The sequence below is a fragment of the Balaenoptera borealis genome, assembly GCF_965194805.1.
Source record: "Balaenoptera borealis genome assembly, chromosome: 19".
Lineage (NCBI taxonomy): Eukaryota > Metazoa > Chordata > Mammalia > Artiodactyla > Balaenopteridae > Balaenoptera > Balaenoptera borealis.
The window spans coordinates 17,048,148-17,075,289 of NC_138878.1; the positions used below are offsets into that span (position 1 = coordinate 17,048,148).

The following is a 27,142-nucleotide window of genomic DNA, read 5'->3' on the forward strand; positions in this document are numbered from 1 at the left end:
CCCCGACGGCCCCGCCTCCGGCACCGCTGATTGGCTGAGGATGCACCTGCCCGGCCGCAGCCAATGAGCGGCGCGGCAAGGCCTCGGGCTTCCTCCGCTGGCTTGGGCGGACGCTCCGCCCCCGATCCCGCCCCCCAGCCTCATGCCGACCCGGTCACCGGATTGTAGAGTCAGAGCAGGGGGTAGGGCTCCATGATTCCTATTACCATCAGGTTTGAATACCAGCCTCGCGGTGGCTCACTAACACCTGGGGCCAGAAAGGATTTTACTCTTTAACTACTTCTGTCTTTTTAACTTCAGGTCTCCATCGGTTCGTGAATCTGCAAATCAATTCACTGGGCGGGACCCCGACCCCCCTCCCCCGCCCTTCAAAGCTTCAGTTTCTCCACCTTCCAAATGGGAATAATAATCACAGAGCCTCCCTGTGTTGTTGTGAAGTTGTCATACAATTAATAAGACCAATGTTTACTGCACCACAAAAGCTCGATACAGAGGTGAGGGATAATAATAGTTAACAATAGGTGCTGGGCATTAAAAGTTACTGTGCCGGGCTCTGTGCTAAGCATGACATTAACCATCTCATTTAATCTCATCTCAAAACAACACAAGAGCTGTGTTATTTATTCCCATTTGATAGACAGACAACTGAGGAATAAAGACTTTGAAGCCAGTAGGAAGTGACAGAGGACTGGAACCCACCTCCCTCTGATTCCAGAGCCCCTATTCTATTAGCTTCACCTCATGTGGCCCCACAAAATCGCCAGCTGGAGCTGCGGTTTTCAATCTGTCCTTTTTTTTTTTTTTTTTTTTTTTTATTTGTTTATTTATTTATTTATGGCTGTGTTGGGTCTTCGTTTCTGTGCGAGGGCTTTCTCTAGTTGCGGCAAGTGGGGGCCACTCTTCACCGCGGTGCTCGGGCCTCTCATTATCGCGGCCTCTCTTGTTGGAGCACAGGCTCCAGACGCGCAGGCTCAGTAATTGTGGCTCACGGGCCTAGTTGCTCCGTGGCATGTGGGATCTTCCCAGACCAGGGCTCGAACCCGTGTCCCCTGCATTGGCAGGCAGACTCTCAACCACTGCGCCACCAGGGAAGCCCCAATCTGTCCTTTAATGTTGACTGGAAGAGATCCATTAGAGATCACCCAAACCTTTCATTTGCAAATAACTCTTTCAATGTTCCATGCAATGGACGCCATCTTTCCCTTTACCCTTGAATCATGATCAGAACTACAGTGTGTGTAAAAAGAAATGGTAATTATGTGATATGATGGGGGTGTTAGCTATGAGTTAGGTATGTGTTAGCTAAGTGTTACTTTGGTAGTAATCATTTTGCAATATATGTAAGTGTATCAAATCAACATTTTGTACACCTTAAACTTACACAATGTTATATGTCAATTATATCACAATAAAGCTGGAAAATACAATAACAAAAAACAAACAAACAAACAAAAGAACTACAGTGTGTGGAGTCAGCCACTCACTAGCTGTGTGACTTTGGGCAAGTCAGTATTTTCATCTGTATAAATGGGTCCTTAGGAGCTAATATAAGAAAATCACTAAGCAGAGTGCTTGTTGCCTGGTAGCAACTGCTCAGTAAGTGTTGGGTGTGGAGGTTGTTCTTTGGAACAGACCACCCCCTTTCCCCCTTGCTCATGGGGAAGACCATGTTTAGAATATTTCACCCAGAGCTAAAAGTGAATCTGAGCCCATTGAGGCTACTTTCTCAACCCCAGAGGAGAGGCACTGTCTCGAACCAAGACACTGTTTCAGGTCAGTCCAGCCACCACCCCCCAACCTGTCCCCTCAGTTTTAATGGGTTTCCCCATACTGTCCCCTCCATTTTAATGGGTTTCTGAGCACACGCCCAGGCCATTTGGATTTCTGCATCTTGGCTCTCTCTCTGCCTCAACCCACCAGGAGACTTTGAGGGAAAAGGCTCCAGTATTTCCTTTCCCACTGAGGCTCCTGCAGGACAGTGCATTAAGCAAGATAATGGAAATACAGAAAGAGGTGTTTCCCCCATGGGGCGGCTTGTCCGTTTATTTTTTTTCCCCTCAGTTATGTAAAAATTCATGTTTTATACCATCACTCGGCCCAGGGAGACTTTAGGGCTTTACTTTCCTCCTCCCAGCAAGCCCTGGCTTTGTAACTCCACAGCGGCTCTCATCGACTCCTCCATTACACTCTGAGAATTCAATAAAAAGCATCTTAGAAAACAGTTAGGGGCAGTGAGGACAGGTCGGGCATGAGCTCGCTTCAGACTTCTCGGCAAGCCCTTCTCCAAGCTCCAGGGAGCGGGCCAGGAAGGGCTGCCTGCCCTCAGCGGTCCAGGGTGAGCCAGGGTGAACAGAGGACACACAGGGGTTCCCTGTGGAGACAGGGCATTGTGTGGCCCTCAGTGAACTGCCTCAATTTCCTCTTCCATCAAAAAAGGATACCTCATTGTGAGGATCAAATGAGCAGGTGAAGGTGAGCCTCTGCTGCCTGATCTCAGGCTGATGGAGGGTTAAAATTCCTGCTCTGCCACTATCTGGGTAGCATGTCCAGTCTCAGTTTCCTCATCCATAAAATGAGGATGTTGGCAGCACTTAATTCACAAGGTTCGTATAAGCGCTCCGTGAAGTTAGCTATTAGCACTCTAGGCTCAATACATTCCCCTTCCAGTTCCAGGCAAAACTGTGAGCCCCCCTGGAGCCTCCCCACCCCCAGGCTCTCCTTTTCCCAGCCCTGCAGTTAAAGTCTCTTAGGCTATCTCTGGCCTCTGCTTGGAAAAACTCTTTCACGGGGGCTGTTTAGTCATTGAGACCTTCCCAGGGTCATTTGCATTTTAAAGAGAGCTCTGGGGTATAATTCTTTCAAAGGAAGGAAATCTTTGGAACCAGTAAACTCCGCCCAGTGTTTTTAACCTGGTGTCTATGGATGGGCTTCATAGCGTGAGTGGTCGTGAAAGCCCTGAGATTGTTAGCAGACCTGTTGGTGCAGGTGGTAAGGTCCACTGCTTTCATTAGCTTCTCAACTCCGGGAAAGAAAAATCAAAATCTTGGAAGGTGAGTTCTCTCTGAGGGCCAGTCCAGTGTTAATGGTAGAATTTCAGGCATTAACCAGGGAAAGAAATGTTGACCGGAGGCCTTGCGGGTACCATTCTAGGTGGATGACAGACCCTACTACTGCTGGTGCTAACCTGGCTTCCGTCATTGGCATGACCAACACCAGATTTCCTTATTGCCTGCAGGGTGTGTCTCTGACGACTTTCGTTTCCTGGGTGTCCTGGCAACTGGTCAGCTTGGAGGCTAAAGATGAACTCCCCAGGCGGTCCTGCTCCTTTCATCTTCCAGCGAAGGGGTGGTAATAAAGGCACTCAGACTGGGAGGGGCACCCCTCCCCCAGCCTCAGCCAAGAGGAGCCCAACCCCCTAGCCGGCTGGGGAGGAATCCCAGGGAAAGTGGAATTGCTGGGGATTGCAGCCAGATCAGACTCCCCATTGTGTGGGGAGAGGAGGCGCCATACTCGCTGCTCCTGGGGGCTCCTGACACCTCTGCTGGGCCGGGCTGCCTGCCAGCGTGCCGGGGAGGGAACTGGATATCCCACTTCAGCCTCCTGTTAAAACGTGGTGACTGATAGGGGTAACACCCTTTGCAGCTCAGCCACTCACGTCTGCAAGAAACATTTTTATTTCAAACACAAGGAAAAATAGTATAATGCACACCATGAATAGTTATAGTGAAACACCGTGTATCTATCATCTAGTGCCAACAATTATTTTTCGCAATTTGTATAATTTTGTAACGTGTGAACGTTGTACCAAATCTTATTTCATATTTTCATCCCTGAGTTTTAAAAAAAAAAAACTAAGACTATTTTTTTAAAAGTAGTTTTAGGTTCACAGCAAATTTGAGTAGGAGGTACAGAGATTTCCTAAATACCCTCTCCCCAACACATACATAGCCACCCCCATCAACATCCCCCGCTAAAGCAGTACATTTGTTACAACTGATGAACCTACATCGACATATCATAATCACCCAAAGTCCATAGTTGACATTATGGTTCACTCTGGGTGTCGTAGGTTCTATGGGTTTGGACAAATGCATAATGATGTGAATCCGACATTGTAGTACCATACAGAGTCATTTCACTGCCCTAAAATCCACTGTGCCCTGCCTGACTATTCATCCCTCCCTCCCCCCCAACTCCTGTCAACCACTGATCTTTTTACTGTCTCCAAAGTTTTGCCTTTTCCAGAATGTCATGTAGTTGGAATCACATTACATGACATTCTGGAAAAGGCAAAACTTTTGGTATGCCTTTTGCAGGTATGTAGACTTTCAGATTGGCTTCCTTTACTTAGTGACATGCATTGAAGGTTGTTCCATGTCTTTTCATGGCTTGATAGCTCATTTCTTCTTAGCGTTGAATAACACTCCATTGTCAGGATGTACCACAATTTATTTATCCATTCACCTACTGAAGGACATCTTGGTTGCTTCCAAGTTTTGGCAATTATGAATAAAGCTGCTATAAATATCCATGTGCAGTTTTTTGTGTGGATGTAAGTTTTCAACTCCTTTGGGTAAATACCAAGGACCATGGTTGCTGATTGTATGGTAAGTATACGTTGAGTTTTTTTAAGAAATTGCCAAACTGGCTTCCAAAGTGGCTGCACCATTTTGCATTCCCACTAGCAATGAATGAGAGTTCCTGTTGCTCCACATCCTCGCCAGCATTTGGTGGTATTAGTGTTCCATTCTGGGCATTCCAATACATATGTACCCTTGCATTTTTATTTTTGCAGACTATTTTAAAGTAAATCCCAGATAACCTAATTTCCCCTGTAAATATGTCAGTCTGCATCTCTGAGAACATGACCATCATCCAATTAAGTAATAATGCCTAATAAAATTCACAATAATTCCTCAATATTATCTAATGGCTAAGAAATGTCTTTTTAACAATTTGTTTGGGGGCTTCCCTGGTGGCGCAGTGGTTGAGAATCTGCCTGCCAATGCAGGGGACATGGGTTCGAGCCCTGGTCTGGGAAGATCCCACATGCCGCGGAGCAACTAGGCCCGTGAGCCACAATTACTGAGCCTGCGCATCTGGAGCCTGTGCTCCCCAACAAGAGAGGCCACGATAGCGAGAGGCCCGCGCACCGCGATGAAGAGTGGCCCCCACTTGCCGCAACTGGAGAAAGCCTGCGCACAGAAACGAAGACCCAACACAGCCATAAATAAATAAATAAATAAATAAAAATTAAAAAAAAAAAAGCAACAGTCTTTAAAAAAAAAAAAAACAATTTGTTTGTATCAGGATTCAAGCACGAGTCACATTTTGCATTGGGCTATATGTCCCTTGAGTCTTTATATTTGTAAAGTCTCCCCATCCTTTTTTGTCCGGCTTTTTTTTTCTACTTTTTGGCTGTGCGGCGCAGCACGCAGAATCTTAGTTCCCCAACCAGGGATGGACTCTGCACCCCCTGCGGTGGAAGTGCAGTGTCTTCCACTGGACCACCAAGGAAGACCCTTGTCCAGCTTTTTTGAAGTATAATTGACTGCACATGTTTAAGTATACAGTTTGATGTTTTGGCATATGCAAATACTGTGAAGCCATCAGCACAATCAAGAAAATGAACAGATCCCTTTTGTTTGTTTGTTTCTGTTTTGATATAATTCCAGATTTACAGAGTTTGTTTGTTTTTAAGTGGCATTTATTTTTTAAGATACCCGGTCATTTGTCCTGTTGGATATCTTGCATTTTGTATATTGATCAAATGCATCCTCATGGTGTCACTTACCATGTCCCTCTCTCCCATATGTCATGTAAACTAGATCTAGAGGTTTGATTTGATTCAAATTCAATTTTTTTTAGGCAAAAATATTTCATAACTGGTACTGAGTACTTCCTATAGCATCATATCAGGAAGAAATTGTCTGGCTGACTCACTTTTAGGATACTAAGATTCAGTTGGTGTCAGCTGATCTTTCCAGTATCAAGTTCTCCATCAGCCTTTCACCTTGTGGTTTTAGAATCATGGATGATGGCTGTCCAGATCCATTATCTCATCAGGGAAACAACAAACATTTATTAAGCACCCTCATGTGCCAGGTACTCTGCTCAACAATGGGGACACAGAAGTAAACAAAATATGATTCGTGCTCTCTCACTACATCCATTTTACAGATCTAGAAGCAGAGGTTCGAGAGGTAAAGAGATTTGCCCAAGGTGACCTATTAAGTGACAGAGCTGGAATTTGATGGGTTCAAAGCCTCTTCATCTCCATGCTATACTGCTGAGATCAGGGCAGTCTTTTATTTCCAGGTGCCATTTGAAATGAGAGGCAAACCTTGCTTAATTTAGCAAGAAATGGTCTGTCGAGTTGAACTGAAATTCCAGACCCCGGGGCAGCCAAGAGAAGATGGCAAGAGCATAGCCTGAACTACTGGTTTTTCAGCCAGGCTGGAGCTTCCAGTACATGAGGGGTAGGTTGGGGGTAACGATGAGAGCTGGAACCAGAGGGCTGGGTCCTGGGTCGCATCATTTGGTCCTCCAACTTGCCCACAGAGCAAAAGCTATTCTCCCCGTTTTGCAGAGGAGGCGACTGATGCTCAGAAAGATGAACAGCCAGGTCATGGCAGGGGCAGGCTTGAGGCTGGTGCTCTGGCTCCAAGACCAGTATGGCAAAATGGTTCCCAGCGCAGATGTTAGTGCCTCGCTGCCTGGGTCTGAATCCTGCTCTTCTACCTGCTAGTTCTAAGCCTTTGAATGAGGCACTTTAAAGCATCTTTGGACCTCAATTTCCTCATCTGTTTAAATGGGGATAATAATAACACCTACCTTGTCGGATGGCTGTGGAAATTAGGTGAAATAACCTAAGTAAATGTGGCAGACTGGAAGTCCTAAATAAACATTAACTATCATTATTTCCACATTCCACGATGCTCAGGCGCTGGGGTTTTCACTGAGAGGAATCCCTGAGTCCCTGAGTGCATGGGCAGCAGGATTCCTCCAACCTAACTCTCACTCTCTCCTAGACTCACTGAAAGAGAGGGAGCCCGCTGCCATGGGGCTCCACGGCTGGCTGGGTGCCCTCTCTTGGCACAGATACCTTTGTACCTGGTGTCTCAAGATAAGGTGCTACAGAATAGCTACAGAATACGGAACCTCAAGATAAGGTTCCACAGACCTGTGCTTCCTGCCTCCCAACTTCGAGCAGAGAAGGCCTCATCCCTCCTCTCAGAACCAAGGACCTGTCCACGTGGTGGGATGGAGAGAGAAAGCTCTTTCTAGTCTTGCATCCAGCTTGGACAAGACCAACCCTCTCCAGGGTCAGCAGCCAATGAAATCACTCTGTGCCAAATTCAGCCTGGCCCCAAGTCAAAGAAATCTGGTGACAAACAACTTATTTATTTATGTACCAAATTCCAGGGGGTAGCTAGAACACAGTGTAGGGAACTGACCTTGTCACTTGAAGCAAAATCTCTTTCCTTCCCTAAGTCTTGGTTTCTTGTCTGTAAAATGACTCAGCTGGCCTGTAAGGATCCTTTATTTTTCTTCTGCTCTAAAAACTATGACTTTGAACATCTTGAGATTGAGTCAGTGAGCGCTGTGTGTGTGTGCGTGTACACGTGTGTGCTCACCTACTTGTGGGTTCATGAAAGGGGTGCATCTTGGTCCTTCTAAGCCCAGCAGTTCTCAGCGAGAGTCCAAGTTCTGCAGGAAGGGAACATGAAGCTGGCCAGTCTCGAGCCAGACTGTGGCAGTCGGAGAGAGACAGCTTCCTGCAGGGGTGGAGACCAGCAGAGCAATAAAACCTGGGCAAAGAGCAAGGTTTCCACTGCAGGCCCAGGAGAAAACTCCAGAGTCCAGACTCAGGATGGGGCTGCCCAGAATTTTCTAGAGAGACTCTCCAACTTTTCAGGCAGCAGTCATTCATTCACTCATTCATCCATCCATTCATTCATTTGATAAACAATCACTGGGCACCCAGCTGTGCCTAGTGCTTTGCTGGTGAGGGAGGTGCCTCCCTGCCCTCGGAGGGCTTTCAGTCTGGTGCAATAAACAGACAAGGGAACCAGGTATTTATAATCCAGGGCAATAAGCAAGGATGATACTAATATTTAACAATAGGTAAAGCATGGGCACCAGGCCAATCAAAATGAACACCAGCCATTAACACCAGGGTAGGGTCCCCAGGCCTCCTGCTGTGCCAGGCTTTATCCTTTTGGTTGTTGGGTGGTGGGGAGGTGTGGGCGTGTGGGAGGGGCGCTTTGCAGGGAAGTGACATCTAAGTTGAGTTAGCCAGAGTGTTCCTGGCAGAACCTGGGCAAAAGTATTTTCCCAGTGGGAGGAGGGCTCAGTATTTTCAGGCGGTTCAGTCTAGCTGGAGGAGAAAGAGGCGGGAGATTAGACCCAACAGACAGGTAAGGAGAGTGTGTGCTGTAGGGTTGGGGGAGGGGGCTGTGTTAATCATGCTCAGTGGCTTGGACTGTGTCTCCAGAGCAATCGGGAGCCACAGCAGGGTTTTAATTAAGATCAGGGGAGTCACCTGATCCAGTCTGCAAATCCCCCAAGTGACACCAAGGAATCCATTTTTCCAAAGACAAGAACCAAGGCTCAGGGAGGTTAAAACACCTATCAGATGTCATGCCGCAGGCTGGACATGGCATAAACGCAACTGCTCACTTCTGGATCCCCTTCTCTATCGAATACCATGTGCATCAGAGGCTGCCCCTTTGTGTACGGAGCTTTAGAGTTCATAAAGCACTTTACAGTTTACAGAGCACTTTCCCATCCATGCTCATTTGATTTCCCACCACAGCACTGTACTACAGTGATACCATTCCCATTTCACAGTTGAAGGGACTGAAATACAGGGAGGTTTCAAAATATAATAAATAGTGAAATTTTGACTCAAACCTAAACCTTGAGACTCCTTGTCCAGTGATCTTTCCCCTCTACCATGCTGTGTCTTGGCATTTGTATTGATCACTTTGGGTTATAAATGCCAGAAACATAAGTGCCTAAGCAGAAAAAAGGAATTTGGGAGCTCACATACTAAAAAGTCCACGATGGATGAACTTCAAGCATGGATGGCTCCAGGTGGTCAAATTACATCATCACAGATCTGTCTTGCTCTGTCTTTGCTTTCCTCTATGTTGATTTTCTTCTTGGATTCTCTTATCAAGGCAGAGACAGGCTGCCAATCTACCACTTTAGCAATCCCAGCCACAAAGTACCATACTTTTCCAACAGGTACAGCAAAAGCCTCAGGTTTCATCTTTATGCCTTGACTGGGCTCATGTGCAGACATGAACCAATCCTGTGGCCAAAGAGATGGCTAGGTGGTTCTTTTTTTTTTTTTTTTAAATTATTAGCACCTTTAATTATTATTTATTTATTTATTTAATTTTTTGGGCTGTGTTGGGTCTTCGCTTCTGTGCGAGGGCTTCCTCTAGTTGTGGCAAGCGGGGGCCACTCTTCATCGCGGTGCGCGGGCCTCTCACTATCGTGGCCTCTCTTGTTGCGGAGCACAGGCTCCAGATGCGCAGGCTCAGCAGTTGTGGCTCACGGGCCCAGCTGCTCCGCGGCATGTGAGATCCTCCCAGACCAGGGCTTGAACCCGTGTCCCCTGCATTGGCAGGCAGACTCTCAACCACTGCGCCACCAGGGAAGCCTGGCTAGGTGGTTCTGATTGGCCAAGACTAGGTCATGTGTCCAGCCCTGGAGTGTTGCAAGAGGAATCAGCCTTCTGGGACCACAGGGACTAAGAGTAGGGGAGGTGTGGTCCCCTAAAGAAAAATGATGGTGCTGTCACCTAGAGAAGAGCAAATAGATACTGGGCGCATAAAAACTAACATTCAAGCTACATCATGATCCCTCAGCATCAGGAGGAGGCTACTCACCTGGGGGAGGGTGGTCTTCTCTGACCAAGGAGCTCAAAATGCTGGCAGGCATGGTCTGTCTGCAGCCTGCTCCTCTGCAGAGCTCCACCTTTCAGGAGCCAGCCAGCGAGCTCCAGTGCAGCTTGGAGCCCCCAAAGCCACTTCCCTTCTTCTTAATGCCAAGTTTTGGTCTGTGCCTCCTGGGGCTGGGGGTGGGTGGAGGCTGGGTTCCCTGCAGATGTTCCTCTTAGTAGACAGAACTTAGTCATGGTGTGACCTGAAATTTTTAAAAAGAATATAAATAAAATTTAAAAAGCCAAGAGCCCAAAATATCCTGGCTATGGATAGATACTGGGGCCAAGTTTGCAATAAATTCTCCCCACTTGTGAGCCTCTCTTTCCCCCATCCCATCCCTGGTGAGACTTGTTGCTGGCCTGTGGTTTACACTGCAAAACCACCCAAAAGGCAGAATTGGGTAGTGCTTAAGAATACAGACTCTGGAGGCAGGCTGTTTGTTTGGGCTCAAATCTCAGCTCTGCCACTTACCAGCTATATGCAAGTTACTGACCCTGTGCCTCAGTTTCCCCACCTATTAAATGGGTTTGATGATGTTAATAGTAGAACCTCCCATGTAGGGTTATCTAGGAATCAAGTGAGCTAGTACATGTTCAGACCAGTGTCTGGCACAGAATAAGCAATATATATAAGGGGTGGCTATTATGTGCCATATCAGCTGCTTTTTATTCCTCTGAGGAGGACAGGGCCTGGTCCATCTTGTTTGTCACTATATTCCTGGTGCTTAGCATGGGGCCTGAAACAGAGCAGGCCAAGGTAAATATCTACTGAATGAATGAATGAATGAATGAATGATTGAATGGCTAGTGCCATGGGAGCCAGCACTACTGGACTCTAGGCTGGCTGTGTGACCTTAGGCAGTTGGCTTCCCCTCTCTGAGCCTCAGTCTCAGCCTCTGTAAAATAAATCAGATCAGTCAATGTTACTCAGACTTTTCCAATCAGGCCCCCATTTACATCGTGCTGGGACACACACACTGAAATTGAATTTTCACAAGACAACACTTACTTTCCTATGTGCAATATACTCTGATATATTCTGTTTTCTTGTGTTCTACTCTACTTCACTCTTTTTCATTTTTTAAAAATGCAATCCTTACCCAGTGAATAGATTCGAAGCCTCACTAACTTCTGGAGACCTGCAGTTAAAAAACTGAACTAGAGGGCTTCCCTGGTGGCACAGTGGTTGAGAATCTACCTGCCAATGCAGGGGACACGGGTTCGAGCCCTGGTCTGGGAAGACCCCACATGCAGCGGAGCAGCTGGGCCCGTGAGCCACAATTACTGAGTCTGCGCGTCTGGAGCCTGTGCTCCACAACAAGAGAGGCCACGATAGTGAGAGGCCCGCGCACCGCGATGAAGAGTGGCCCCCGCTCGCCACAACTAGAGAAAGCCCTCGCACAGAAACGAAGACCCAACACAGCCAAAAATAAATATAAATTAATTAATTAATTAAAAAAAAAACTGAACTAGATAAAAGGCAAGGTCCTTTCTGACCCAGACACTGATGATGTTATAAATCTTACCTAAGAAGCATCATTTGATTTTGTGTGATGGTTAAGAGCTTGGGCCCTGGCGGGAGAGGGTTGGGTTCAAGTCCTACGGATACTGGCCTGTGCTGATCTTGGTAAGATATGTAACCTCTGGGTGCCTAGGTTTCCTCCTTAATGCAATGGAGGTAACAATGATTCTTTCCTCTTAGGAGTGGTGTGAGGAATGAACTGATAAATGAACTGATACCTGCAAAGCACTAAATACTTCTAAATGCTCCATGAAGAACTTTTAAAAAACATTACTGTTATTTGAAAGAACACATATAACACTTTGTGGGTAGCCTGGCAGGGAGTCAGAGCTCAATAGATGTTTGTGCATTTTTTGGAGATTATCAGAGCATTCCTCTACCTCTCCCAGGAAAGAAACTGAGTTTCCAGGAGGGAAAGGTACTTGCCCAAGGTCACCAGCAAGTCAGAGACAGAGCTTCAGGCATCAGGCCTCAGATTTTAAGGAGGTTCTTAAATTGCTGATTCAGGGAATGCAAGGGAAACCCCCTTTCCTCACGTCACCGCCCAGAATTCACAGATCTCAAGCCCTCTTTCTTTTTCTTTGTTTGAACCTTTTCCCCCCATTTTTAAACACTGAGGTATGCTTTACATATAGTAAAATTCACCCCTTTTGGTGTGCAGTTCCGTGAATTTTAATAGACACAAACAGTTATCGACCCCTATACTCAAGATATAGGACAGTTTCCATCATGCCAAAGAATTCCCCTGCTCCCTTTGAGGACAAAATTTCTACTCACCCCTAGTACCTGGCAACCACTGAGATATTTTCTGTCCCTATAGTTTTGCCTTTTCCAGAAATACTTTTGAGATTCATCTACTGAATATGTTGTTTTTATATACATTTTTGTTTAGCAGTATTCCATTGTATGGATACCACAAATTGTTTATCCATTTACCAGTTAATGGGCATTTGGGCTGTTTCCAGTTTCGGGTTATTATAAATAAAACTGCTAGGAACATTCATGTGTCTTTATGTGGACATATGTTTTCATTTTTCTTGGGTAAATACCTATGAAAAGAATTGCTGAATCATATGGTTAGCATATGTTTAACTTTCTAAGAAATTGCCAAACTGTTTTTCCAAAGTGACTATGCCATGCTGTCACCCCGTCAGCAGTGTATGAGAGTTCTAGTTGCTCCACACCTGCTCCAGCAGGCGGTGTGGGCAATCTTTTAAATTTTAGCCATTGTGACAGTTGTGTAGTGATATCTTATTGTGGTTTTCATTTGTGTTTACTTAATGACTGATGTTGAGCACCATGTATCTCCCCTCTTTCGTTTTTTTTTTTTTAATTTTATTATTTATTTATTTATTTATGGCTGTGTTGGGTCTTCGTTTCTGTGCGAGGGCTTTCTCTAGTTGCGGCGAGCGGGGGCCACTCTTCATCGCGGTGCACGGGCCTCTCACTATCGTGGCCTCTCTTGTTTCGGAGCACAGGCTCCAGACGCGCAGGCTCAGCAATTGTGGCTCACGGGCCTAGTTGCTCCGCGGCATGTGGGATCTTCCCAGACCAGGGCTCGAACCCGTGTCCCCTGCATTGGCAGGCAGATTCTCAACCACTGCGCCACCAGGGAAGCCCCTCCCCTCTTTCTTTAAAAAAATTATACAAGTAGTAAATAGCCACAGTAGAAAAAATTAATGCAGAGATAAGCAAAAAGAAGAAAAATTAAAATAAAGATCACCTGTTACCCTAGAGTTCATCATAGCTGACATTTTGAGCCATATCCAACCTCTGTCTCTTCAGACAATCATATAACTGAATTTTATTCATTTATCTGAGAACGTAATACATGCACCTGGTACGAAGTTTGAAAGGAATGAAAGGATAAGTATTGAGAAATAAGCCTCCCATTCATTCGGTTGCTGAAGTTAAAAAGTCTAACTTAACGTAGGATAGCAGAGAACATGCATTAACCGCATCCCTTTGATGTGCTGGTGAGAGTGTAAACATGTACGAGCCCAGTAACACTGAGCACTCAAAAACCCCAGGCCACAGAGAGTCCATTCCTCAGGCTTTAACCAGAGGAAACAGCAGAAACATGCGCAGCAGGATACCCGCACAAGAATATTCATAGATGCATCCTTCATAATAGCAAAAAACTGGAAAAAATCCAGTTGCCCATTGACAGGATAATGGATTTTTAAAATGCAATATATTCAAACAACGGATGAATACATAGCAATGAAAAAAATGAATGGACTGCAGCTATGCACAACAGCATGAATGAATCTTCATAATATGATGCTGAATGGAAAAACTAGTTCCAAAAGGTTCCATACAGCATGATACTCTTCTTATAAAGATTAGAAACAACTACAAGTACACAATATATTATTTGGACCGTAAGTATATATGTATCAACTATACAAAAGGAGCAAGGGAAGGAAAAGCACAAACATCAGAAGACTGGTTACCTTTTGGGGGATGTAGGGGCTTGGGATAGAAAAGGATCCCATGGGTACTGTTGTTCTATCCCTTGGGTTGGGTGAAGAGTTAAAAAAAACTAATCAGTGAATCAAATTGAAAACTGGGTAGGCACAGACCAATGATACAAGTGTATCATTAATCAAAGGATTATGATTCATCTAATTCTGAGCACATGAGGTGCATTAAAAATTAAAAAGCAAGTCTTCCTCTCTGATCCCCCAGGCACTCTGTTCCCCTCTCTAAAGGCAACTACTGTTACCACTTTCTGTGTTTCCTTCAGGAAGAAACTACTTTACCTATTCTATTGAGTAACCTGTGTTTTTACTCAACAGCAGTTCATGGACAACCTACCACATCAATAAATAGATTCCCAATAGCATTTTAATGGCTGTATAATTTTCCACTATTTAGATGCCCATATTTTATTTTATTTTATTTTTATGTTTTTATTTTTTTAAATTAATTAATTTATTTTTTGGCTGTGTTGGGTCTTCGTTGCCGCGCACGGGCTTTCTCTAGTTGCAGTGAGCGGGGCCTACTCTTCGCTGGGATGCGCAGGCTTCTCATTGCAGTGGCTTCTCTTCTTGCGGAGCACGGGCTCTAGACGCACAGGCTTCAGTAGTTGTGGCTTGTGGGCTCTAGAGTGCAGGCCCAGTAGTTGTGGTGCATGGGCTTAGTTGCATGTGGGATCTTCCCGGGCCAGGGCTCAAACCCGTGTGCCCTGCATTGGCAGGCGGATTCTTAACCACTGTGCCACCAGGGAAGCCCTAGATGCCTATATTTTATTAAACTAATTCCTTTTTTGATGGACCTGGGGTTTTTTCCCCCAGTGTTTATTCTCATAAACAATGTTATGAGGAACTCCTTTATATACATGCCTTTGATGAATTGTATGGAGAGGTCTTTAGGATAAATTTCTCCAAGTAGAGTTATTGGGTCAAAGATTATATACAGTGGAGAAAAGACAGCCTCTTCAATAAGTGGTGTTGGGAAAACTGGACAGGTACATGTAAAAGTATGAAATTAGAACACTCCCTAACACCATACACAAAAATAAACTCAAAATGGATTAAAGACCTAAATGTAAGGCCAGACACTATCAAACTCTTAGAGGAAAACATAGGCAGAACACTCTATGACATAAATCACAGCAAGATCCTTTCTGGCCCAACTCCTAGAGAAATGGAAATAAAAACACAAATAAACAAATGGGACCTAATGAAACTTCAAAGCTTTCGCACAGCAAAGGAAACCATAAACAAGACCAAAAGACAAGCCTCAGAATGGGAGAAAATATTTGCAAATGAAGCAACTGACAAAGGATTAATCTCCAAAATTTACAAGCAGCTCATGCAGCTCAATAACAAAGAAACAAACAACCCAATCCAAAAATGGGCAGAAGACCTAAATAGACATTTCTCCAAAGAAGATATACAGATTGACAACAGACACATGAAAGAATGCTCAACATCATTAATCATTAGAGAAATGCAAATCAAAACTACAATGAGATATCATCTCACACCTGTCAGAATGGCCACCATCAAAAAATCTAGAAATAATAAATGCTGGAGAGGATGTGGAGAAAAGGGAACACTCTTGCACTGTTGGTGGGAATGTAAATTGATACAGCCACTGGAGAACAGTATGGAGGTTCCTTAAAAAACTGAAAATAGAACTACCATACGACCCAGCAATCCCACTACTGGGCATATACTCTGAGAAAACCATAATTCAAAAAGAGTCATGTACCAAAATGTTCATTGCAGCTCTATTTACAATAGCCAGGACATGGAAGCAACCTAAATGTCCATCATCGGATGAATGGATAAAGAAGATGTGGCACATATATACAATGGAATATTACTCAGCCATAAAAAGAAACGAAATGGAGGTATTTGTAGTGAGGTGGATGGAGTTAGAGTCTGTCATACAGAGTGAAGTAAGTCAGAAAGAGAAAAACAAATACAGTATGCTAACACATACATATGGAATCTAAGGAAAAAAAAAAAAAAGGTCATGAAGAACCTAGTGGCAAGACGGGAATAAAGACACAGACCTACTAGAGAATGGACTTGAGGATATGGGGGGGGGGGAGGGGTAAGATGTGACAGGGTGAGAGAGTGGCATGGACATATATACACTACCAAATGTAAAATAGATAGCTAGTGGGAAGCAGCCGCATAGCACAGGGAGATCAGCTCGGTGCTTTGTGACCACCTAGAGGGGTGGGATAGGGAGGGTGGGAGGGAGAGAGACGCAAGAGGGAAGAGATATGGGAACGTATGTATATGTATAACTGATTCACTTTGTTATAAAGCAGAAACTGACACACCATTGTAAAGCAATTATACTCCAATAAAGATGTTAAAAAAAAAAAGATTATGTGCATATTTCAGGGTGTTGAGCCATATATTGCCCACCAGCAAGGAGAGAGGGGACTGTCTTTGAGAAGTCTGGCAGCTGGCCTGGTGCTGTGAGGTCTTTTGTTACTAAAGCTACCGCAGAGGTTATTCAGCAGCAAAGCACTGTTAACCATTCCCAGGACCTCCCTGTGGGACAGCAGGAAATGGGGTGGCTCCTTGGGCAGAGGAGAACAACAAGTCTTTATCAAAATGCTATTCACCAAGAACGCATTATTAGCACAGATCTTGGTCTTGCATTTGGGTAACTCCCTGCAGACTGGCGTGCAACTATGTCTCCTGAGGGAAGATGAGCAGGAGTTCAGGGTGTGCCGGGCTTCTTAGCATCGGACCCCACTTCTGTTCACTAAATTATACAATTAATAGTGTGCAATGGGGAATAGTTGGCACTAGAGTCAGATGGCCTGGATTAAAACCCTTGTTACTCCGCTTCCTAGCTGTGTGACTTAGTTTGCCCTTCCATAAAATGGGGCTAATGCGGGACTTCCCTGGTGGTGCAGTGGTTAAGAATCCGCCTGACAATGCAAGGGACACGTGTTCAATCCCTGTCCGGGAAGATCCCACATGCCACGGAGCAACTAAGCCTGTGCGCCACAACTACTGAGCCTGCGTTCTAGAGCCTGCGTGCCACAACTACGGAGCCCACGTGCCACAACTACTGAAGCCCGCGCACCTAGAGTCCGTGCTCCGCAACAAGAGAAGCCATCACAATGAGAAGCCAGTGCACCGCAATGAAGAGTAGCCCCCGCTCGCCGCAACTAGAGAAAAAGCCCACGCGCAGCAACGAAGACCCAATGCAGCCAAAAATAAATAAATAAATTTATTTAAAAAAAAAAATTTAAATGGGGCTAATGCTACTTAGCTCATGTTTGTTTTAGCACATAAATGAGTTAGTATACATAAAGTGCTCAAAACACACTTGGCGTGCTGAAAGTGCTCTATAATTATGAACTGGGCTAGACTCACAGCCCCTGCCCTCAAGGCATCCTCAGACTGGTGGGGAAGATGGAAGCGTTTACAATTCAGGGCGATGAGTACATTAAGGCAGGTGCTAAGGAAACTCATAGGAGGGGTGACAAATCTGGAAGGCTTCCTGGAAGAAGTGACATCAGGGCAGGAACCAAGTCACTTGCAGGCTAAAGGAGAGGCAAAGCGGCCAGCCATGAACTCCCTTTACTGGAAAGGTAAAGATGGGATTCAGAGAAGGTTTTCAGTCTTGGATTTCAATTCAGCAACTTCTCAGCACCAGCCTGGGTCCCAGGTACTGTGCTCAGTGCCAGGGGTGAGTGTGGGCTGGAGATAATTAGGCAGAGGCCCTCAGTAAGCTTACGATCTAACTGGGGAGAGGAACATGAAGTCTAGCCTAAGAGCTAGACTCCGATGAAATCTACTAGAGGAAGGAACACAACATCAAGGGAGCAACTAATTCTGAGACTCCAGGATTGTGAAAGGCTTTGCAGAGGAAATGCTTGTAAGAACTGATTAGATTTGGGGAAGGATGGGGAAGAAGTAAGGCACCCACATAGGGGGAAGAAGCACAAGCAAAGGTGAGGCAACAGGAGAGCCTGTATCCTAAAAAAGATACCACGTGGATTGCGGGGCCCGGACCAAGGGAGAGGTGAGGGGTGGGCAGGACTAGGCTGTAAATGTCAGCAGAGGCCAGGGCCTGGAAGGCGTCACATGACATGCTACTTGGACTTCATCTAGTAGGTCATGGGAACGGAACAGAAGTGTTTAAGCAGAGAAGTGACACGATGAGATCTGAAGGGTTACTCTGGCACAGACGGGGGAGGAGTCTTGGAAGGCAGCACAGCTCGAGGGCCACCGTAACTGTCTAAGCGACAGATCTGGTGGGCACGGAGGGCAGGCACGGGTGGAACGTTTGTAAGCAGCCCTCTGAAACACTTGAAACCCAAACCCTGAAGTTATTCCCTGGTGGCTCATGAGTCGAGATGTCTAATATCCCTGGAAAAATAAAACTGCTCCTGACGCCAGCCAGCAGGAGCAAGAGCAACCCGATACGCTTGTTGATTAAGATGAGGGAAACTTCCCGCTTTATGAAGGGTCAACCGAATTATTAGGGAAAATAGAATGACATACTAAAGTGAAATGACTTGATTTTACTGTTTTTTCCTTCGTGGAAACAATACATGAGATCATCATTTAAAATATTTCTCAAGGATGGTAAAGTGTAGTCCACCAAAACCAACCTTGACTTCATTTCCATAGAGACATAGAGAAGGAGGGAGAGGAGGGACAGAAGGGTGGGGAGATCTCAGGAGAAGGAGGAGAGGGAATGTGGCCAAGTGGGAGCGGCGGGGCCAGGGGCGGAGGGAGGAGGAAGATGGCACAGAAGGGAGGCTAATGCGCTGGGCCTGGAGGTGGAGTGTGCATGAACCTCGGAATCGGAAGCCCAGCCAAGTTTCCCACCTTTCTTAGCCCTGATTTCCTTACTTGCCAAATGGGGGTCGTAACGTCCTTGTCATTTGGCACAATGAATGTTATTGGATCTGTATATTAAAAGGATTCCATTGCCCTGGCCACCCGACTGGAGTGGGATAAAAGAAAGTGCTCTGCAGACTACCTGGCTTTTAAGAGTTTTCTTAAGAAAGTTTTTTGTGTGTGTTTTGTTTTTTGTTGTTGTTGTTGTTTTTGCTGCACTGCATGGCTTGCTGGATCTTAGTTCCCCCACCAGGGATTGAACCTGGGCCCACGGCAGTGAAAGCGCCGAGTCCTAACCACTGGACTGCCAGGGAATTCCCAAGAAAGTTCTTAAGGTGAGGGGCTGATGATGATGATAGCTTTACTTACTTACTATCATTTCCTTTTGGAGTTCTCATTGGCCCCATGTTATTCACAGCAGTTAGGCTGCTCTTGTTTAAAACCTCTCTCATGGGGTCGTCCAGGATGGGGTGCTCTCAGAGCTTCAGGACTGGTTGGTCCAGTGGCACCCCACTTCCTCCATCCCCAGCCTTCTCACTGCTGGGCCTTCCAGGGGTAGATGCCGTGACTCATTCCTCTGACTCCCCGCCGCCCACAACTGCCTGGCAGCTCATGAAATGACACATGCAGGGCTCCTGCAGCTCTCTCCTTCATGCCCTGTGCTCAGGCCTCGCCCCTCAGCTTTTACTTCTATCCAGTAAACCACCCAAAGGGAGGAAATGAGGAACGTGAAGTAAAGGACGTGGGTTCCCTTCGTGATATGGTGCCACCACTTCTCCTTCACTCCTCCTCTTCCTTCCTCTCTAGCTGATGGCAACTTCCCTCTCCCATCTCTAGTAGGAAGGAGAACAGACGCTGTGAAGCTGGCACCAATGCCCCTCCCTTCCAGGGTCACCTGGCCTGTGTGCCCTCTCCAGAACCCCACACCTGTAGAACCCTACTACACCCGAACATCTCCACTTACATGTCCAATAGGCACCTCAAAGTGCTCAGAAATACAGGCAAGTTCAGAACCAAATGCATCATTGCCCTTCTCCAACCTGCTCCTCTTCCTGTCTTCATTTCAGAAAATGGCACCATTATCAATCCAGTCAACCCATTATCAACCTAATCTAGTGCTTAGACGAAGACACCTTGCAACCCTGCCCACCACTCTGTAAACAGTACCTCCATTAACTCTGCTCAGTTAATCTTTTGAGTTTGCCTCTGTTTCTCGCCAGCATCCTGGCTGATACATCTGGTCTCCCCTTTTACTCCTTCTCCCTCTCTAATCCGTTCTCCACAAAGCAGCCCGAGGGCTCTGCCTCCCTCCCTCATTCCTTCTTTTCATTTTTCAAGTCTAACTTTTGAGATGGGTAAGGCATTCACCTAGTTCAAAAATTACAGGACACAAAAAAGGTATAAAGCACAAGTGCCCCTCTCATTCCTGTTAGCCATCCGCCTAATTAATTCCCTCCCTGCAGTTAACTAACTACTGTTAGGAGTTTCTTTTGTATTCTTCTAGAGCTATGCTGTCCAATACGGTGGCTACAAGCCACATGTGGCTATTAGATTTAAATCTAATCATTAAGTTAAATTAAAAATTCTGTTCCTTGATCACTCCAGCCATATTTCAAGTGCCATGTGTGGCTAGTGGCTACCATGTTGGTCAGCAGAAATACAGAACATTTCCATCATCAGAGAAAATTCTATTGGACAAGGCTGTTCCAGAGTTTCTCTCCACATATTTAAGTAAAAAAATTTATATAGTCTCATTTTCCTCCTCTTCTTTTACACAAAAAGTAGCACATGTTCCTCATTGTTCTCCAACTTGTTTTTTCACTTGACAAGATACCTTAAGGATCTTTCCACATCTGTGCATAAAGAGCTTTCTTGTGTGTTTTCAATTGTGGAATATTCCATGCTGTGAATGTGGCAGAGTTTATTTAAGCAGCCACCCACTGATGGACTAAGAGTTGTTACCAACCTTTTGCTCTTACAGTCAATGCAACAACGGTGAATGGCCCCGTCCATCTGGAATTTTGCATGTATGCAAGTGTCTATAAAGAACACACCCATGAATTATCATTCTAGAGCAACGATTTGGTCATGCCTCTCCCCTGCTGAGCACACACTGCTCCTCCTGATCTCCTTCTCCAGCCCACGGCAAACTCCTACGCAGCCCTCAGGTCTCAGCTTGGATGTCACCTCTTCTGGGAGGCCCTCCCCGACTCCACATCAGGTCAGACTAGTATCACCTGCCCTGTAATTGCCTGGTTCTTCCTGGTCTCCTCCCTCAGTCTGGAGCTTTATAAGGGAGGCACGGGGTGGGGCTGTCTTGTTTTTCCATATCCCCAGGGCCTGGCACTCAGTAGGGGCTCAATAAATATTTGCTGAATGATGAGTGGGCACCAAGTTCCAGCAGTGGTTCTTTCCAGCACTTCATGGGCCCCCAAACCAAGGAGCTGGTGAGGAGAACCCCTAGCAAGCAGCTGATTCAGATGCGGAAACTGAGGCACAGAGGTGGCAGCCTTTGGATCAGCCCTCCTGACTCCAACCTCTCCTTTTTGTAGCCCACCTTATAGTTAATAACAACAATAATAATAGTAGTAATATTACCTGTAAGGTTAATACTTATTGAGTATTTCTATGTGTTAAGTGCTGCTCTAAGTGTGTTACATGCATCAACTTATTTGATTGTTGCAGCAACTCTGTGAGGCATGTACTCCCATTATGCCCATCTTATGGGTAGAGGAACTGAGAGCTTGTGTCACAAATGGCAGAGAATGACTTGAACCCAGGCAGTGGGGCTTCAGAGCCCACACTCTTATGCACCCTGCTGAGCTATCGACTATTCTTGGTAGCTTCTCGCTTTTCCAAAGCTCACTGTGGCTCCTCACTGACTCAAGCCCAGAGCTTCTTCTCTTGTCATCCCCATCCCCCCACCCTGCCACCCTGGGTCCCATCCCTCCCAGCTTGACTTAGTTTATTTTCTACTTCATTGGCTTCCCCCTGGAACAAGATCCTGAGACTGGAGCCAGACTGGGCTCTTGTATCCACTTGCTATAGCTACCTTCTGGGTCTCAGTTTTCTCATCTGTACAACAGGTCAATGGCAAGGGAAAGCATGGTACTCTCCTTTCTTTTAGCCCCTTATCCAACTCCCATACATCTTTTAAGGACAACTCAAAGGGCTTCCTCCTTCAGGAAGTCGTCCCAGATTTCTCCAGCCCCTAAAGTTCCCTCCCACTCTTCCCTGAAGGCAACTTTTAAGACTCAGATTAGTACTTAATTCTTCTTTTATTTTCTGGATTGTAAATTGTCCCCCACCCCCTCCCCACCAAAGAAAGTGATACTCTTTGAAAGAAGATATAAGATAAAAAGTAGAACACAGATTTCAATTTTCGAGCTTCAGTCTTTGAAGTACCACCTTCATTGTTATTGGCATACCTGAGTTCCACCTTCACTAACTTTCACTTAATATTGTTTCTTTAAATGGACTCACTATTTAAAACATAAAGAAATTTATTTTAAGTGAAAAACTAACAGTATTGTAAATGAAAAACCAGCATCACTTGCTGTAACTAAAGTAAAAATAAATACAATGATGACATAACAGTGTCATTAATTTCTAGGCCCTCCTTCTCTGGTTAAGAGAGAGAAGCGTAAGGGTTAAAGTCATTAAAGACCTGCTAAGCACAATAAAAGGGGGACTCTTCCCTTGATGCAAGCAGAAGGATTGAAAGAAAACTGAAAATGTAACAACTTTGTGTGATTCAGGATCACGTAAGACTTTAATACCTTGCTCACACATCACCTCACACCATTCCACATCCCACCACAGGCCCGAAGCCCACACTCCAGGAAGCAATGACTTGATCAAAACAGACGGAACCAGCTTCATCTCCCATCTCTGCCCCTCTCTAGCCTCAGTTTGCTCCTCTGTAAGATGGAATGAGCATAACCACTCCAGGACTGATGCAGGGTTAAATGAGATGTCACAAGTGGCGTTCCTGGATTCTCTCAGCTCTGCTGGTAACCATCTGGGCATGACCATGGGTGACTTACCCTGCCTCCCTGGGCCTGAGTTTCCTCATTTCCAAAAGGTAAATTATAGGGGAATTCCCTGGTGGTCCAGTGGTTAAGACTCCACGTTTCCACTGTAGGGGGCACAGATTCGATCCCTGGTCGGGGAGCTCAGATCCCACAGGCCACATGGCACAGCCCCTCCCCCCCCAAAAAAGAGGGAATTTATAAAACCTGCCTTGAGGGTCGTAAAGCATGTTTATTAAACAAACATTTATTGAATGCCTACTATGTTCCAGGCACTATTCCATGGGTTAGGGATGTAGCAGTAAAGGAAAGAAACAAAAATCCCTGCCCTCGTGGAGCTTATATTTAAATGGGGGGCAGGGGACAAATAGATAAAATATATAGTATAGTATGGTGAGAAGTAATAAATGCTATGGAAAAATAAGGCATGGTGGGTGGGGGCAGGGTTGCAGTTCTGAAGTGGGACAGAATCTCTGACAAGTGGACATTTGGGTGATGCCTGAAGGAGGTGAGGAGCCATGAGATATCCGGGGGAACAGCATGCCAGCCAGAGGGCACAGCGAATGCAAAGGCCTCGAGGCGGGAAGCAGCCTGCACGACTCCCAGAAGAGCAGGAGGCTGACGTAGCCAGAACCACGGTGGGACTGAGGTAAGAGCAGTAGGAGGCGAGGTCCCAGGGGCAACGGGGTCAGATCCTGCAGAGCCCTGTGGGACATTTTAAAACTTTGGTTTTGATTTGGAGTGAAACTTTAGCGTATTGTCTTACACATGGTAAGTGCATAATTCACAGAAGCTCTAAAGGTAGTAATTCCCATACTTACTTAGCACTGTCTCCCCAGAAGGCCTCGGTTGTCAGGTTCCAGGGTGACAAGAGACCTGCCCTTCCCTGCCCTATTGGCTGGCCCTGGTTCACTGGAAGGCAGTGGGAACAGGAATGGATGGAACCCAGCCCAAGCATTCCTGACCCACCCATCCCCTCTCAGATTGCTCTCCAATCCCTGTCACACCCCTGCCGCTTGCTGGGCAGTGGGCACAGGAATGCTGAGGCAGCTGAGGGCTGGGCTCCACCCCTAACTTGGAGAAGGCCTAATAACAAGCAACAACAACAGTAATGATGGCAGCTACCACTTATTAAACCCTAACTGCCAGTCAGGCAAAGCACTGAGTACTTTTCACATGTCACCTCCCAGTGGCCTCTTTTCACCCCTTTGAGAGAGGTGTGGTGTTGAGGGAAGGGAGGCTGTGGGTCACACCCACCCCTCTAGGGGCCTCTAGGGGCTGCACTCTTCACCAGGGCTCTGTGCCCGCAGACTTGGGGCTCCTTTCTGACAGGCTCCCCGCTCAGTCCGGGGACCCCCGAGAGAGAAGAATCTTGCAACTCCTGCCTGCCAGCTCTGCAGCTGCCCACAGGCCCGGACAGGTCCAGGCCGTCCCCTCAGTGGCTGAGAATGGAGCAGAGGAGGAATCAGGTTTCTCCAGCTCCTGGATGGAGGCGAGATTGCTGAATCAGGCCTTTTCCCAGGGCTTCTGGAACCAGGCCTTGTCGTGAACTCAGCCTCCAGGCCGGCTGTGGAGGTGGCAGCCCAGGACTGGGCACCTGGGCCTCACCCCGTACCTGTCCGACCTCGTCTCCCACTGCACTCTTGCTCGCTCCCTCTGCTCCAGCAGCCTCCCTGCTGAACTCGGCTGAAATCCCTGCAGCACACTCCGGCCTCAGGGCCTTTGCACTTGTAACTTTTACTAGACATAACCACATACTTGCTCCCCAGTACCCTCCAGTCTATGCTCAAATGCTCCCTTCTCAGTGAGAAATGGAATAGTTCCTGCCATATCAATAAACAAAGGATGTCACAGTCATCAATGATTGCAGCCCTCCAACTTGAGCCGTGAGCCCTGAGGAAACTCAGGAAGTGAAAACACAGGATACTGGCCCCAGATGGTTGAGGTGCATATCAAAGGAATGATTTCAGTGAGCCCAGACCCTTGCATCTTCCCATACATAGGAAAGCGCTAAATTCCTTAACTTGAGATATCTGGTTTTATTTAATTAACTATAATCTTTTGATGCTCCCGACTACCTGCCCTTGGTTGCAAAACTCCTAAATATCCTGGCTCCTCCCCTCGCCTCCTCGAGCAGTTTCTCAGAGCTATCTGAAACGCTGTCTCCCGGGCTGCAGTCCTCATTTTGCCCCAAATAAAACTTAACTTGCGGGAGCTTCCCTGGTGGCGCAGTGGTTAAGAAACCGCCTGCCAATGCAGCGGACACGGGTTTGAGCAGCGGCCACGGGTTCGAGCCCTGGTCTGGGAAGATCCCACATGCCATGGAGCAACTAAGCCCGTGTGTCACAACTACTGAGCCTGCACTCTAGAGCTCGCGTGCCACAACTACTGAGCCCACGTGCCACAACTACCGAAGCCCGCGCGCCTAGAGCCCGTGCTCCACAAGAGAAGCCGCTGCAATGAGAAGCCCGTGCACCGCAACGAAGAGTAGCCCCTGTTCGCCACAACTAGAGAAAGCCCACGCGCAGCAAGGAAGACCCAACGCAGCCAAAAATAAATAAATAATAAATAAATAAATTTATTTAAAAAAAAAACTTAACTCGCAACTCTCACGTTGCACATATTTTTAAAGTCAACATCAGCAAGGCCTTTCCTGACTTCTAGAACTGAACCTTCACCCCGATCCCTTACTTCCTATGCCCCATCCCAGCTTCATCTTCCTCTATAGCCTCACCTTTCACTGTACCGTCCATTTCACTGATTCATCTTGTTTATCGTCTGTCTCCCACTGAATGTCAGCAGGATCGCCCTTAGACTGGGCAGGAAGGGCCTTCGCCCTGTGGATTAAAAGGCTCTGCTCTGGCCCTCCTGCCCCTCCTATGGAGCTAATGAGCTGTGACTGCTAGAACCTGTGCCCCCCACCCTGCCCTCTAGACCATTCCCTGCAATAAATTGTGCCAGGCCCTCCCCAGGTCTGTCCTGAGGGCAGCCAGCACAGCCCAGGTGTGTACTCCTAGGCCCAAGGGGTGGTCAGTGGAAAGCTATTTGTGTAGATCGGTGGACAGAGCTTGGACGGGTGGGCTGGGGAGTACATACACACACACACACACATGTGCACAAGGACCCTCATGGTGTAGGATGGAGCCCGGGGTGGGTAGAGTAGTAGGCTGACCACCGCTCCTGGGCTGGGGGCTAACTCTGCCCACGCAGCAGCATTCTGCCTAGTACTCTAGGTGTCTGGGAATCCAGATTAAAACCTGGCCTTCCAGATCGCCATGAAGACATGCTGGTCTATGTAGGAAGATAGGATATCTTTTATTTAACAGTTTATGACCTAGACTCACATGGAAGGTGGGCCCTACACACATTTTTTTTCCTGGAGCCCCCCATATATTAGGGCTGGGATTTTTAAGTTTTCTGCATTTCTGTGTCCCCTGCAACCTAGAACAGTGCCTGGCATAGAACTCATACTCAATAAACAGTTGTTAAATTAAGGAATGAAGAAGTCCTGGGGTGATGCCCCACATGCCCCCGATGCAGTTGGAAATGCTGTGGCTTTTCTGCGTCAGGACCTTAGAGTCTCAGGGTCAGGTGGGGCCAGCTCTGCCGTGGAGGAGGTTAGGCCATACCTGAAGAGCCTCCTCCACTGCCTGCCTGCCCCATGCTCCCAATGTAGCTGGAGTTTTTTTATTCCTACTGGTAAAAAGAGCCCATACTAGGGAATTAAGGAGACCTGGACCCCAAAACTGTCTCCGTCACTTCCTGGCTGTGCATGGTCGTTAATCTCTCTGACCCTCAATTTCCTTTAAAAAAGAGAACCGTAAAACCTCTCCCCGCAATGGTTGTTGGCGGGAGAATGGATGTAACTGACGCCACATGTGTGAAGGGCACGGCCACTCACCACCCGATAAACAGTGACCGCCGCCACTATCACCATCACCGTCACCATCACCATCACAGTGTCCAAGGCAGCTCCTGCCACACGGCAGCCAGTGTGGCTCTTCCACCCTCAGCTTCCCTTGCCCGCAGCGGTCAGGCTGGGAGGCGCTGGCCGTGCTGTGGTTTGAGTGGATGGTGCCCTCTGCTGGGTGCAGAGGGGAAGGGCCTTCGGGGAAACCACAGCCACCCTAACCACTGACATCCCTTTCTGCAGTCGGAACGCTGAGGGTAGGAAGGGCTGTTTCCACCCAAGCTGGGAGTGTGGAGATAAAGGAGCAGGACCCGACGCTGTCAGTCTGTCCGCCACCACCACAGCAGTGATGAGAACAGCACTTATGCAGCACTCCTGTGCCAAGCACCC

The 27,142-nt window shown here is 46.8% G+C and overlaps 2 long non-coding RNA genes across 2 annotated transcripts in view; both read left to right on the top strand.

Moving 5' to 3' along the window:
• Nucleotides 1–9: 9 nt before the first annotated feature.
• On the top strand, nucleotides 10–11,399 carry LOC309617578. Its single transcript, XR_014238060.1, has 2 exons — nucleotides 10–9,341; nucleotides 9,682–11,399. It is a non-coding gene; the product is annotated as an uncharacterized lncRNA (long non-coding RNA).
• Nucleotides 11,400–15,513: 4,114 nt separating this feature from the next.
• Nucleotides 15,514–27,142, top strand: part of LOC309617583 — a 150,668-nt gene continuing 139,039 nt past the window's right edge. The window contains exon 1 of the long non-coding RNA XR_014238065.1: nucleotides 15,514–25,329. This is a non-coding gene — a long non-coding RNA (uncharacterized lncRNA). The remainder of the gene's footprint in view (nucleotides 25,330–27,142) is intronic.